Source organism: Palaemon carinicauda, chromosome 5 (genome assembly GCF_036898095.1).
Source record: "Palaemon carinicauda isolate YSFRI2023 chromosome 5, ASM3689809v2, whole genome shotgun sequence".
In the NCBI taxonomy this organism is placed as follows: Eukaryota; Metazoa; Arthropoda; class Malacostraca; order Decapoda; family Palaemonidae; genus Palaemon; species Palaemon carinicauda.
This window is the reverse complement of record NC_090729.1, coordinates 107,812,494-107,828,314: the sequence shown is the minus strand read 5'-3', so window position 1 is coordinate 107,828,314 and position 15,821 is coordinate 107,812,494. Positions and strand designations below refer to the sequence as shown.

Below are 15,821 nucleotides of genomic sequence, written 5' to 3'. Positions count from 1 at the left end.
GACCCAGGCCTACGTGGCTGAGGAATATGAAGCGTGAAGTAGGAGATGGTGAAAGGAGAAGTACTGAATTAAAAGCTCAAGATGAAGACGACTGGCGAAATCTAATTGAGGCCCTTGGCGTCAGTAGGCGTAGGAGACGATGATGATCAATTTCAACAATTCATATCTCACGGAGGAATTGATTATTGAACTTAGTTCTAAGCTTTCATTATCCGCAAAGGAAATATTAACAATATAGTATTATTCATTTTCACGGGCCGTTATGAACCCCGGAAAGGAAAATATACCTTACCTCTGATTAATTAAGACAACGTTCAACGTACGGTATATGCTTTGTTTAAGTAAAAGCAATAGTATTTCATTATCCATTCAGTGTTTCCAATGTAATTAAACTCACTCAAGTAGGTAGATTCTGCGTAAAAAAAAAAAAGAATTATAAAAGGAAAAATACGAAGTTACTCAACCTATGTTTGAAAAAATCGTAGGAAACACAATGACACTGTCATAAGTTTGCCCTGGATGAATACGGCAGCGAGAAAATAGAACTTTATAAAAGAGCTATACGAAAGAGCCGTTAAAAACACGGACAGATTATTTTATTCTGGAGATTATAAATATCCTACTTCATGGATCACGTTTCGAAACAGGAGCTGTATTTCCCGCACGTTTCGAAACAGGAGCTGTATTTCCCGCATGTGGACTCACATGTGCATTCATAACCAAAAATAATTTTTCATAAGATAAATGAGCTTGTGGAAATTTATTGTTTTTCGTGTGAAATAAATAAGCTGTCATTTCGACATGGCGTTTGAAATTAAGAATTTAATCCTAATCCTCGAAATATTTTGTAACTTGAGAGAGAGAGAGAGAGAGAGAGAGAGAGAGAGAGAGAGAGAGAGAGAGAGAGAGAGAGAGAGAGAGAGAGAGACTGTCTGCATATTTTCTTACTATTCTAATAAAAAATCTTTAGTATTCTCCCATCAAGGAGTTTTAGAATCAAATCAACAGATTTGAAACCATTAAATCAGTCAATCACAGGAACAGATTGATACTGCGCGGATTCGAAATCAGTAGATATCAATAAAGTCTTCCACATGCTGCCCGCTCGAAAATTCTTCCGAGCCGGCAGCGTAAGATTTATTAGTCATATGAATTGGGTACCATACGTGTTTCACACACACCCGTACGTTGTAACGGTATTTTGTTTTTATTGTTTATCTCGCTCTACACTTCTCTGTCAACAGAACCGGATTAAGCTTGTCTATTTTTGAATTGATGTTTGAATATTTGCAACCTTCTTTCACTGAAACTGTTGTTATAAAAGCTCGCAGTTTGTTGAAATAAAGGTAGTTGTATCCTCCCCCTCTTTCAGTTACTACTAAAGGCCGATTCACACGACCTGTTTTCTCTCTGACAGGCTGGGTGGTGGCTAACCGCTGTCGAAATGTTGTACATTCACACGAGGTGTTCCGTATCCGTTTACCTGCACGCGGTTTTCATTGTTTACTTAGACTCTGTCACGTGAAAACCGAGTAAATTACGATAATTTTGACGCTTTAAAATGTTGGTTGGTAACTGTGTTGATAAAATAAGTTATGCAACTTCATTATACTTTATGCACCATGCCAAGAATATTAAAATCCACCTGTTTTATTTGATGCCTCTACAGTCATTTTCCATATCTTTTCTTCATGTAAATTATTTCTATACATCTTGTTTGCTATGTCTAACATCTCATACCCTTGAACAAGTTCAATTAACCTCTCATACATGGTGTCAACAACAACAACCTAACTCTAATTTTTATGACTATACTACTAGGAAAAGTCGAGGTTGTAGGTCACGAAACGAACAGGTACGATACAGGTCCTCGTTAACATGAAACAACATCAACGTTGGTTGGGACGGATGGCTAACGGCCGTCAAACCGGCCGAGGTTTCTTGGGAAGGAAGCCGAGCCGACTCGGACGACTGACGTCCGAGGGCCGCCGTCTGCCTGGCGGGTTGTGTGAACAGTTGCATTTGAATACACGTAAGAAACCTAGACGCCGCTTGACCGCCGGCGAACCTGTCGGAAAGAAAACGGGTCGTGTGAATCGGCCTTAAACTGGCGATACGCACAAATGGTAATCCTCACGGTTCCAGTGTAGCGGCTTGTAGAAAATGTTAGGCCGATTGGTGAAAATGTTCTCTCCTAAAAAGTGGAAATATTTCTGTACAGAAAAAGATCCGCTCCTTTGAAGACATTCCTCCTAAAAAGGGAGAATATGTCCATACAGAAATATCTACTAATTTGAAGACATCCCTTCTAAAAAGCCTAATTATTTCCGTACGGAAAAAAAATCCTCTCGTATGAAGACATCCCTCTTAAAAATCGGAAATATTTCTGTACGGAAAAAAGTAAGCTCGTTTGGAGACATCCCTCCTAAAAAGTGGAAATATTTCTGTACGGAAAAAAATCCTTTCGTATGAAGACATCCATCCCAAATAGCGGAAATATTTCCATGTGGAAAAAAATCCGCTCGTTTGAAGACATCCCTCCTAAAAAGCGTAAATATTTCTGTACGGAAAATAATCCACTCGATTGAAGACATCCCATCTAAAAATCGAAAGTATTCCCGTACGGAAAAAAATCCTCTCATATGAAGACATCCGTCCTAAAGAGTGATAATATTTCCGTACGGAAAAAATTCCACTCGTTTGGAGACATTTCTCTTAAAAAGCGGAAATATTTATGTAAGGAAAAATATCCATTCGTTTGAAGACATCCCTTCTGAAATTGGAAATACTTCCGTATGGAAAAAAAATCATGTCGGATGAAGACATCCCTCCTAAAAAGCGGAAATATTTCTGTACGAAGAAAATTCCACTCGTTTGGAGACATCCCTCCTAAAAAGTGGAAATATTTCTGTATGGAAAAAAATCTGCTTGTTTAGAGACATCCCTCCTAAAAATCAGAAATATTTCCATACAGAAAAAAAAAATCCGCTCGTTTGAAGACATCCCTCCTAAATAGCGGAAATATTTTGATACGGGAAAAAATCCGCTCGGTTGAAGACATCTCTTCTAAAAAGCAGAAATATAACCGTACGGAAAAAAATCCTCTAGTATCAAGACATCCCTCATAAAAACCGGAAATATTTCTGTACGGAAAAAATTCTGGTCATTTGGAGATATCCCTCTTAAAAAGCAGACATATTTCCGTACGGAAATAAAATCCGCTTGTTTGAAGACATCCCTCCTAAAAAGCGGAAATTTTTCTATACGGAAAAAATTCCTCTCGTTTGGGGACATCCTTTCTAAAAAAGCGGAAATATTTATGTACGGAAAAAAACCGCTCGTTTGAAGACATCCCGCCTAAAAAGTGGAAATATTTCCGTACGGAAAAATCCTCTCATATAAAGTCATCCCTTCTATAAAGCAGAACTATTTCTATGAGGAAAAAATTCCGCTCGTTTGGAGACATCCCTTCTACGATGCTGAAATATTTCCGTACGGAAAAAAATCCGCTTGTTTGAAGACATCCGTCCTAAAAATCGGCAATATTTCCGTACTAAAAAATATCCGTGCGTTTGAAGACATCCCTTCTAAAAAGCGGAAATACTTACGTACCGAAAAAATTTGGTCGTTTGGAGACATCCCTCCTAAAAAGCGGAAATATTTCCCTGCGGAAAAAAATCCACTCGTGGGAAGTGAGTCTAATATTTTCACAAGAAAACAGTAAAGTATCCGGAGCGACGCTTCACTGAATACAGAAACTGTCAGTCCTCGGTGGAGATTTCCTCATTATTCCAAAAATAAAAAAATAGAAAAATGTTCCCAACTGAATTTTTTTTTAGGTAAGTCTCATAAAAGGAAATCTGTGTTTAATAATAAATATTTAAAGAAATTAATCGACACTGAACTAAGCTTCATAGCATTCTCACATCTGAAAAAAAATTCACATACACCATTTGAAAGTTTTTACGTTTTCCATTTTTTATTTACTCCAAAAATGCTTCAATTTCCTTCCTAAACTCCTCTGTTTAAGTGGTAACAACAAACTATTGATAATATTAATCCCAACACCGTTTATTTAGGTAAAAAAAACTTTAATCTACTGCCTGACCTTGTTGGTAAACACTGATTGCTCACTTTATTTATTTATTTATTTATTTACTTATTTATTGATTGATTTTATCTTTGCTGAACAGTCCTTTAACGCTCTCTCTCTCTCTCTCTCTCTCTCTCTCTCTCTCTCTCTCTCTCTCTCTCTCTCTCTCGACTGCATCTTTTCAGTCTTTTTCAAACCCTGCTATCACATATTTCCTATTTCTAGCCATTTTCCATTTTCCTTAGGAATCCTGCCTTGGGCGAAGACTGGCTCAACCCTTGTTAGGAACGCTGCCATAGGAATTTTGGGGGACAGCATGTCCTGGTACTGAGCAAACGTGAAAATATATAGTCAAATTATTTGAGCTTCAATTCTCTGGCAAGAATCGTAATATTTCATATATCTATAATCTTGAAAAAAAAAGACAACATTAATTCAGCGAAATAAACATATATTAATATTTTGTTTATCGTACATTGCTTAAAAGTAGTAGTGTAAATAGGAAATTCTCCGTAAAAATATACGGTTCTCAGCCGTATTTTCAGAAATACAGGCGATCGTAATTTTTACCCTACTTTGTTATTATATTTTACAGATTGGTGACCGTAATATCACTCCCTAACGTCAATATATGCGTTTTTAAAACCGCAAATGCCTGACAAGATTTATTCCATGATTTTTACGTTTTTTTTTTTCGGCAATTTTAAACGTTGTATAGCATAGATACTCAATAGAATAATTGTATTTTTTCAATTTACTTCTATTGATATACAGTAGTTATTACTGTTGGTGTCATTAATATAAATACTATACTGAGTGCTAAAAATGCGATACCCAATTTTGTTTTGTATCTTGTAGTTCTTTCGATTTCAATTTTGTATTTTAATGCTCTTATATCAGTATATAGTGTTTTTCCCACTTTTTCACGAATTAACTTTTCTCTTTCAATTTCGTTTCATATCATTAATATTTCCCTCTGTCTGTTGCACATTTATTCTTATTTTTATTTGTGAAAGCTCGACTATTGGCACAATATCTTATATTGTATAACTTTAAAATAAACCATGTCGGGTCTAACAATCTTGTTTATAAAAAATCGACATTTATATAAGTTGAATATTTAAAAAAAAAATAATGGAACATCTGCACTTTTTACAAAGTGTCTTCAAAAGTAATTGTTTTCCATTTTGTCTTCGCTTTCTCCGATCGGTTAATCCGATTCACCCCATACTTATATGTAGGAATACAATTTCCTGTGATTTTTCCGTTTGGTTAAATATTTTCACTTTGCTTTTATTTCGGCGAAGTTCTTTTAACTTTTTTTCTTTTTTTACGGAACTCAATGAATCCAATTCTTGTTCTGGACATCAACAAATTACTTTGACCAAATCTAAAGCTTATACCATTTTTAGTCGGAGGTCCGACGTTTCCTTTGCAGAGTAATTCCATTCTTTCCTTTGCATTGTCAATACCATCTAAAATAAAGCAACTCTTTTATTGTACATATCCAAATTACCTTTGGATATTTTATTAGATGCTTAATATGTGTGGTATAAATTTGCCTTAAAAATGTAGGTTTTCCAAACCTTTTCATATGAAAATTCGTTCTCCATCCATAACTTCGTCACCGTTCACTGTTAAAAATTTCCATTAAAAAACGGTAAATGGCTGGCAACATTTATTCCAGGATTTTTACTGTTTTAAAAACGGATATATTGACGTAAAGGAGTGATATTATGGTCACCAACCCTTAAAAGATAATAACAAAGTAAGGTAATATTACGGTCGCCTTTATTTTACTGAAATACAGCTGTGAACAGTATATTTTTACGGATAATTTTCGATTAAAATTAGTTTGTTTTAACATTGTTTATATAAACCTTTGACCTCAATCATTTTCCTTTCACACGTCTTTCTATATGGATGTGAAATGCTATAAACGTAGCCGCTTTTCTTACCTTTTGAGACCCAGAATCTCTACGTTTGAAAGAAAAAAGGGAAATTTATTGGGGTTATAAAATATGAGGCTGGTTTTTTATATTCCATCGATTCCACAGTCTTCAAGATATCATCATTTCTCAACTGGTATTTTATACACTGAATAACCGAAATATGATTTTAGTCATAAATATTAATTATGGGGAAAAATATAGAATTGAGAGTGAACAACATCAACCTCAAGGAAGACAGAAGAACAAAGCTTTAGAGCAAAGAACCAATGACTTCTGTCGAGCTCTTGCTAAAGTACCCTTAAATATTTGTCGTAAAAACGGCAAAAATTCTGCCAAGCATTTGCCGTTTAAAAAAAGAACATGTTGGCCTTAAGCAGTGATATTTCGCTCACCAACCTGTCTACGATATTAGCAAAATAGGGGAAAATTTACGGTCGCCTGTATTTACTGAAATACAGAAGAGAACAGTATATTTTTACGGAGAATTTCCTATCCAGATTATGGTTTTTTAAGTGTATGCAAATGAGCATATCTGCTAGAATAAAATGCAGCGGAAGATCTGTGATGTATGGAATAGATTGAGAGTGATATAGCTGATAAACTTGAATCAAATGAGACTTTGGAAGAAATATCCTTCGAATAAATACACACTGATAAACTTGAATAACATAAATCACATTCTACATTATTAAGAACAGCAGACTATGTACAGTCCTTATTTATTGTACGTCAATGCCATCTACTGCATCTACTAATTGGCTCCCCTAAACAACTAACGAGAGAGAGAGAGAGAGAAAGAGAGAGAGAGAGAGAGAGAGAGAGAGAGAGAGAGAGAGAGAGAGAGAGAGAGAGAGAGAGAGAGTATTACAAGAATTTTGGATGTCTCAAAGACTTTTTAGTCCATTCACTGACACTCCATTTGCTCTTGGGTAGAGCTATTCACTTCAAGCATTCAGAGAGTTCTTATAAGCTTGTCTAACTTATTCTTAAACTCGTTTACCGCGTTATTGTTTACTACTTCCTTTGGAAGTATGTAAAGAAATTGCCATATTGAGTGGAGAGAGAGAGAGAGAGAGAGAGAGAGAGAGAGAGAGAGAGAGAGAGAGAGAGAGAGAGAGAGAGAGAGAGAGAGAGAGAGAGATCATTGGATTAAAGAACAATGAAATAACAAAAATTAATCATCAGAGCATTAAAGATACCCTTTTTTGAATGTTCAAAGCGACAAAGCTATAACAAGACACCAAAAGTGCTGGAGAGTGAAACTTTTATTCCTCACGCTGTAATTATATTTATACTTTTTTCTTCAATAAAAACTAACATTACTTTTTATGAAGAACATTTGTTTACAGTAGTTTCATTCTTGAAAGTCTTATAGGGTACTAATGACTCACAAACACACCAGGGGTTTTACCTCAGAAATAATTGTATATAGGTCTTTTATCCCTCGACCTAAAAACTTCGAAAAAAAACCTTAACATTACTGTGCAACTTTAATTGGTGTGAGGACTACCATTTCTTTTTATGAAGAATTTTAGGTATTGAAAGTCTTATAGTGCACAAACACACTAACGCACAAACACACTAAAGGTTATACCTCAGAAATAATCGTTTGTAGATCAAGTATAAGTGAACACATGACCGCTCACAGACAATCCTCGTATTTAAAGAACGCTAGCCACACGTTAACAAATTTTGATCAAGTCCAGTTTCCAGGAAAAAGATTTGCATCTGTTTTCCAGTTCCAGTTTTCCAGTGACTGGAATTATCGAAGAGTATATTGAGGCTTTTTTAACTTCCCTTTTATGATTCATGCTGGTTTGCTGTGGCTGCATAATGAGAGAAGAGTTGCCAGCGTGAAAATTCTGTGATATTTCAAAACGCCGAAGAATATATATATTACTAAAGGGAATTTTTATTTTCCCGTTTTTTATGTATATTGAAATAATTAATACAATCGTTTTTTTATTCATTATGTAAACAATGTTCTGGTTGAGGAATTCATTGTTCAAGAACAAACATGAATTATATGAATATATAAGAATAATTAGGAAGGAAAATTAAGATAGGAAATAGGAGTAGATAGTCTGAATACAAAAAAAAAATTAGATTAGATAGTCAACTATAAAGAAAAATTAAGCCAGTAAATGGAAATCGTCCGATTGGGAGGGTAAAGGTAAAAAAGGAGAATAAAGAATCTGACTATGAAAAACAATTCATGACAAAATATGAATTGCAAAATAAAGCCAATGGATAGGTTAACTATGCGGAAGATCGGGAGAAAGGAAACCGAAAAATTTGTATTAGCTCTCTTAACTACAAAAAAAAAAAAAAAAAAAAAAAAAATTAGTCCTCGAGAGAAATTAGGAGAGATTAGTTCACCAAACGTTCAGCTGGGCTCCACAAGGCACTATACATGGCTGAGGACTATGAAGCGTGAAGTAAATGATAAATGGAGAGGTATTGATATAAAAGCGTAAGATAGAAATGACAGGCAAAATCTAACCGAGGCCCTTTGCGTCATTAGGCGTAGGGGGAGATGATGATAGATAGTTCATCCTCTAAGAAAAGCGTACAAAAATAAGTTAGGATATTGTAACTGCCAAGAAAAAATAAGCCTAAAAATAATAAGGTACGGGAAAAATAAACTTCGGTTGTAAATTTTGCATTAGTGTCTTAAGGCACAAAACTTTTTTCAGTCATGTTTTCTCTCTTTTCGCCCCTTAAATGTGAGTACCACATAGAGTTTGTTTATTTATTTTGAGAAAATCCTGTTGTTTAGGTAACAAGGTGGAAGTTGTAAGAAAGTCTTGCAATAATTTTACAATTCTAAAGAAAGAATTTCATGGGATACAGAATGGCTAAATGATTTATGGCTTTCATTCTAGTTACATCAAAATACTTTAGTTTTACGCAGATATTCTTATATTAACTTAATTTCAACTTTTGTTCCTGCAAGTCACTGGATATTCAGATATGTGTCCATAAACTTTAAACTATATCGCCATTTATAATTTTTTCGGAGTTTATTTTAGATCTTTAATGGTTTATACTTATCTCTTTACTACCATGAAATCGCTAGATGAATTTTAGAACTATTGGTCGCAAGGTTAATCGCAAAGATAGTTCTTATGGAAGCCTCTATAATTGGAGATTACTGATGAATATTGCCTATCAATCATCATCTAATTTAATCTCTTCCATATAAGCGGCATCCTCATTAATCTCCCTTAGGTCTTATTCTAGTCACCGAAGAGAAAGAAAAGAATTGTCATACACTTATAAATCATCATCATCATCATCTCCCACGCCTATTGACGCAAAGGGCCTCGGTTAGATCTCGCCGGTCGTCCCTATCTTGGGCCTTTAATTCAGTAATTCTCCATTTATCATCTATTTCACGCTTCATTGTCCTCAGCCATGTAGGCCTGGGTATTACAGTGCCTCGTGGAGCCCAGCTGAACGTTTAATGAACTAATCTCTCCTGGGGAATGCGAAGACCATCTACATCTATTCCTCATCATGATTTCATCCACATATGACACTCGAGTAATCTCTCTTATAGTTTCATTTCTAATCCTGTCCTGCCATTTAACTCCCAATATTCTTCTGAAGGAATTCTTCTCAAATCTGCTAAATCTTTTAGAGATTGTTTCATTTCCATATCTCTTCTCATGTCCATACAATGACATACAAATACAGGTCATCAATCATAGGTCTGTGAAGACACATCTTTGTTATACCTACAACTTCTTATATTAAATTGATTTCCACTTCTGTTCATGCTCGTCACTGGATATTCAATGTGACTATCTAGCTGTTGTAGCTATTCATATTTTTTGGAATATATCTAAAATTTATAGTCTTTGTTAAAATACTTTGAGAAAATCCTATTCTTTACGGAAGAAGGTGAAAGTTGTAAGAAAGTCTTACATTAATTTTAAAGTTCTGAAGGAGGAATTTTAGGCAGGCTGAATGGTTTGCATTCTGGTTACATCGAAATACTTCAGCTTTACGTAAATACTCTTTTGTTAACGGGATTTCCAATTTTTTTTTCTGCTCGTCACTGGATATTCAGTGTGATTATCCTGCTAGTTTAGCTTTTCGATCTCGTGAGATTAAAGCTCTGTTGATGGACCTTGATGCTTATGGAGGTGTAGACCCTAATGGTATTTTTCCTTTGTTTTTTATAAAGACAGCAGATTTCTTAGCTCCAAAGTTATCTGTTATTTTACGCAAGTTAGCAAGAAGAGGAGCTTTTAGCACTTGTTGGAGAATTGGTAATGTTACTCCTCTATGTAAATGTGTTTGTGGTAGCTCAAGTCCCACTGATTACCGCCCAATTTCCATAACTCCCATATTATCTAAAGTTTTTGAACGTCTTCTGGCAAAACGTCTTAATAGGTTTGCTGAAGGTAATCATCTATTCCCTAGTTTGCAATTTGGTTTTCGGAAAGGCCTTGGAGCATGTGATGCCCTTCTTACAATCTCCAATGCAGTACAGAAATCCCTTGATTGTGGTCGGGAAGTTCGTATGATTGGCCTTGATTTTAGTGCTGCCTTTGACCGTGTTAATCATGAGGCCCTTGTTTTCAAACTGAAACAGTTGGGAGTGGGTGGGTCGTTTCTTAGCATTATTATTGATTTTTTAAGTAGTAGATCTCAAAGAGTTGTTGTTGATGGGCACCATAGTGAGTATAGGAATGTGATATCCGGTGTTCCACAGGGTAGTGTTCTTGGCCCATTACTTTTCATACTATATACACATGACATGTGGTTTGGCCTAGAAAATAAGCTTGTTGCATATGCAGATGATGCTACTCTCTTTGCATCAATTCCATCACCTGAATGTAGATCTGGGGTTGGTGAATCCCTTAATAGAGATTTAGCTAAAATTAGTGCATGGTGCAAATTATGGGGTATGAAGTTGAATCCTAACAAAACTCAAAGTATGATTGTAAGTAGGTCAAGGACGGTGGCTCCTCAACATCCGGATCTCAGTATTGATAATGTTTCTTTAAATTTGTATGACTCTTTCAAAATTTTAGGCGTGATTCTTGACAGCAAATTTACTTTTGAGAAACATATAAGGTCTGTGTCTTCTTCAATTGCACAAAAACTTGGCTTATTGAGAAAGTCTTTTAAGATATTCGGTGATCAATCTATTCTGAAGAAGTGTTTTAATTCTTTTATTCTACCTTGTTTTGAGTATTGTTCTCCTGTCTGGTCTTCAGCTGCTGATTCTCATCTTAATTTGTTGGACAGAAACTTACGGTCTATTAAATTTCTTATTCCTGATCTAGATATTAATCTCTGGCACCGTCGATCAATTAGTTCATTATGCATGTTGCATAAGATTTTTCATAACTCTGACCATCCTTTACATTCAGATCTCCCTGGACAATTCTATCCTGTTCGTAATACTAGGCAGGCAGTTAATTCTAATAGCCAGGCCTTCTCCATCATAAGACTCAATACTACGCAGTACTCTAGAAGTTTTATTCCAGCTGTTACCAAGTTGTGGAATGATCTTCCTAATCGGGTTGTTGAATCAGTAGAACTTCAAAAGTTCAAAGTTGGAGCAAATGCTTTTTTGTTGACCAGACGGACATGAGTCTTTTTATAGTTTATATATGACATTTTTGTTGTTGACGTTGTTAATAGTTTATATATGATATATCTCTTTTGACATTACTTTTTTTAGAATGATTTATTGTTAATTTGTTCTCTTCAGTTATTTATTTCCTTATTTCCTTTCCTCACTGGGCTATTTTTCCCTATTGGAGCCCCTGGGCTTATAGCGTCTTGCTTTTCCAATTAGGGTTGTAGCTTGGATAGTAATAATAATAATAATAATATATATATATATATATATATCTAATATATATTTTACATTTCTAACGGTTTATACTTACCTCAATAGTACCATGAAATCTCTTAGTATTATTTGCATCCAGTTGAATCGGGAATATGTTTCCAATGTGTGCCTCTATGATCGACAGATACTAATTAACATTGCCAATCAATCACCATGTAATTTGATCTCAGGAATATGCGACATCATCAATAATATCCTTTAGGTGCTGCTCATCAAAGTGGAAGAAAGGAATGATCATATTCGCTTACCAATGGAATTAATTAAACATAGGTCTGTCATATAAATTTTGCTTGTTTAGGTTTGATTCATGCATTGAATTGAAATTTGCCAAGTTATTATGAAATTATTCCATTTTATTATTATTATTATTATTATTATTATTATTATTATTATTATTATTATTATTATTATTATTATTATTATTAGCCAAGCTACAACCCTGGTTGGAAAAGCAAGATGCTATAAGCCCAAGGGCTCCAACAGGGAAAATAGCCCCTTGTGGAAAGAAAATAAGGAAATAAATAAATGATGAGAATAAATTAACAATATATCATTTTAAAAACAGTAACAGCGTCAAAACAGATATGTCCTATATAAACTATTAACAATGTCAAAAACAGATATGTCATATATAAACAATATTTAAAAGCAGTTACGGTTTCCAAGAAGAGTTAACAGTTTTGTTCTTTCATATTCAAGGGAATAAAGTTTACTACGAAGATAGAATAAAAACTATTGAAACTTTCATTCAATCTCAAGGTGTCCAAAATTTCGGTATTTGTTTACGAGATCACACTCTTCATATATTGCCAAGTTATAATTTTAACTCGTTTCCCATGTAGCGAATTGTTTTAAATTATGGAAAAGTAATAGAGGGAAATAATAGCTTTGCATAATTTGTCAGTATATGGAGAGTGTGGTCTTGGGAACAAATACCAAAATTTCAATCCGCTTAGATATCAATAAAGACTGCCGTAAGATCAATCGCATTTATAAGAGTTGTCGACTTCTTAATAAAGGAAAAATTTCAGAGGAGGAATACGTAACTTTCAATAATAGTAAATTCAAATCATGTAATTAAAAAAACAATAACCTATATACAGTAAATTCCCTGATTCTAATTAGAGAAAATATCAAAGCACAAAATGCCATCTTGCTAATTAGACCACAAGAATTAGGGGAAATAGTTCCAGCCTATAGGCCTAACCAATTAATCCTAATGGGTGACGATGAACTCAAAAGGATACTAAGACAGCAGTCACTGGTCCGAGTGTCAACGGGTGAATATATTTAAAAAGATTGCGAAAAAACCAGTGTTTATATTTTGGTCCAAAAGTAAACTAAAACATGTAAAAAACAACAAAATTAAAAGTACAATATCCATTGAACATCCCTCAACCCTAAAATCTAAATACAAAATACCATACTAATACAGAGGGATCAATCAAGAGAACCATTCAGTCTTATTTATCAATTTCCATTTTCCCTGGTGTCTAATAAAGGTGAAAAACTCTTCCCGGATGGTTCCTTATTGGCCCCTAGACTCGATTTCGATCCAAATGGACCTGAAGATTATTCTTGCAGTTTTGTTTATAGATAAATTAGGAGATTTTGGACAATTTACAAAAGGAAAAGTAATTTTTACGGGAAAGAACTTAACAACTTTGCTGTTGATAAGACATTACTGTAATCCTTACTTAAAAATCATCCATATGAACTTTTCAGGATATAATATATATATATATATATATATATATATATATATATATATATATATATATAATATATAAAATGATAAGTCAAACGCAAAACTTAACAGGTATTCTTTTTTTCATAGCTTTTATTCGTATACTCTTCATATGAAAATGCTTTTCAACATCAAGGGCTTTGGAAACCAAAAGCAGCTGTTGCTAGTGGAATCTGTAAGACCCATCGGTCTCAAGTAGATTTAGGAGGAAGGAGATGCAGCTGAGGTTTTAAATTATTTTTGGAGAGACATTTGAGTGTGACGGGGTTGGATAAGAAGTCCTGGGAAAATTTGGAGTTGTTGGATGAAAGTGTTTCATACTATTCTTCCCATATGAGATAATACCAAATTCACAGGGATAACTTTGTGACGAACCGAGAGAAGGTTGTGACTCAAAGACAGGATGAAAGCAACTGAGTGAGTTTATTTTAGAACACTCTCTTTTATATACAAATGCTCAATGCAACGGGAAATTTCATGTTCAAAACAGACACCGTTACCGGTGAGAAAAACAGCTTGTTTATTCAGGTTCTTTTAAGTGCGAGGGAAGAGCGAAGATACAAGCATAATATATACACAAAATGAACTATGTACGATCGTGTGACACACGGTTGGTACAACCTATATAAATAGAAGTGTGACTATATAAATAAATCAACTAGTGCGATAAGATACGTCGTGAATGTTTTTACTTATCTGAACCATTGAGCAAAGCGATATTTGTCTTCTCTCTTTAAATATCACAACTATAATGGCCTTAACTTCACAGTCAACTCGAGTAGGCTCTAGAGTCTAGAACAAAGGGATTACTTCCTAAGTCCAATTTCCTCCTCTCTTGTGTCCAGTTCCTCTAAAATAATCCTGAAAGCTAGTAATCGAATTGGCGTCTCTGGCAGACAGCCCAATGGTGAGAACCTTTTCCATTCCAACTACAGTTTACAATTTATTCATAACATAATTAATATTTTCTCACTCGCTGTCGGAGTTAAATGGCAGGAGAGGATTAGAAATGAAACTAAAAGAGAAATTACTCGAGTGCCATATGTGGATGAGATCATGATGAGGAGGGGTAGATGGAGATGGTTTGAGCATCTCTTCGCACTCCCCAAGAGAGATTAGTTTGCCAAACGTTCAGCTGGACTCCACAAGGCACGAGAAGAGTTGGAAGACCCACTCCTACATGGGTGAGGTTTATGAACCTGAAGTAGGAGATGGAGTATTGAATTAAAAGCTCAAGATAGAGACGACTGGCGAAATCTAACAAAGGCCCTTTGCGTCAATAGGCGTAGGAGGTGATGTTGATGATGATGATGATCGTTTGGTGAACGGCATCCTGGGAATGTGAATACTCGTACGAAAGAAATTTTTTTTTTTTTTAATAGCTAGAGGGAAGTTACACTGGCCTTTGTTATCTTACACCAGAGCTTTGACAGCCATTAAATAGAAAATGGAAGAAACTCCAAAAACACTAACAAAGAAGAATCTGCTTTTGTTAAGACAAACGTTCAAAGGATTTATAGTTTTCAATGGAATTTCCTTTCTTTTTAGATCCCAGTTACAGTAAACAAACAAAGAGATTTGGGAGAAGGTTATTTTTGAAGTCTTTAATCAATAACTGTTTTCATGGATAATGATAATTTCTGCAGTATTATTCTACTGTAGCATAGATCAAGAATAGGCGAAAGTACGTATTGGCAACGTCCCAGGTGTAAAAAGTAGACTGTAATGAAAACTTTAGCATAAGATATATATATATATATATATATATATATATATATATATATATATATATATATATATATATATATATATATATACATATATGTATGTATATATATATATATATATATATATATATATATATATATATATATATATACACACACACATATATATATGTATATATATATATATATATATATATATATATATATATATATATATATATATATATATATATGTATATATATACTGTATATGTATATATATATATATATTCGTGTGAAGATTGGAACTTAAATTCATGATGATTTGGATTCTTCTAAGCTGCACTTAGCTATGAATTTTTCTTTATTGTATATATTTGCGTGAAGATTGGAACTTAAATTGCTGATAATTTGGATTATTGATGATTCGGAGTGTTCACGAAGGAGA

General features: G+C 34.2%; 1 protein-coding gene across 1 annotated transcript in view; it reads right to left on the bottom strand.

The window, feature by feature from the left end:
- Window positions 1–15,821, bottom strand: part of LOC137641061 (uncharacterized) — a 62,979-nt gene that overhangs the window by 13,843 nt on the left and 33,315 nt on the right. The gene's annotated exons all lie outside the window — the stretch shown is intronic.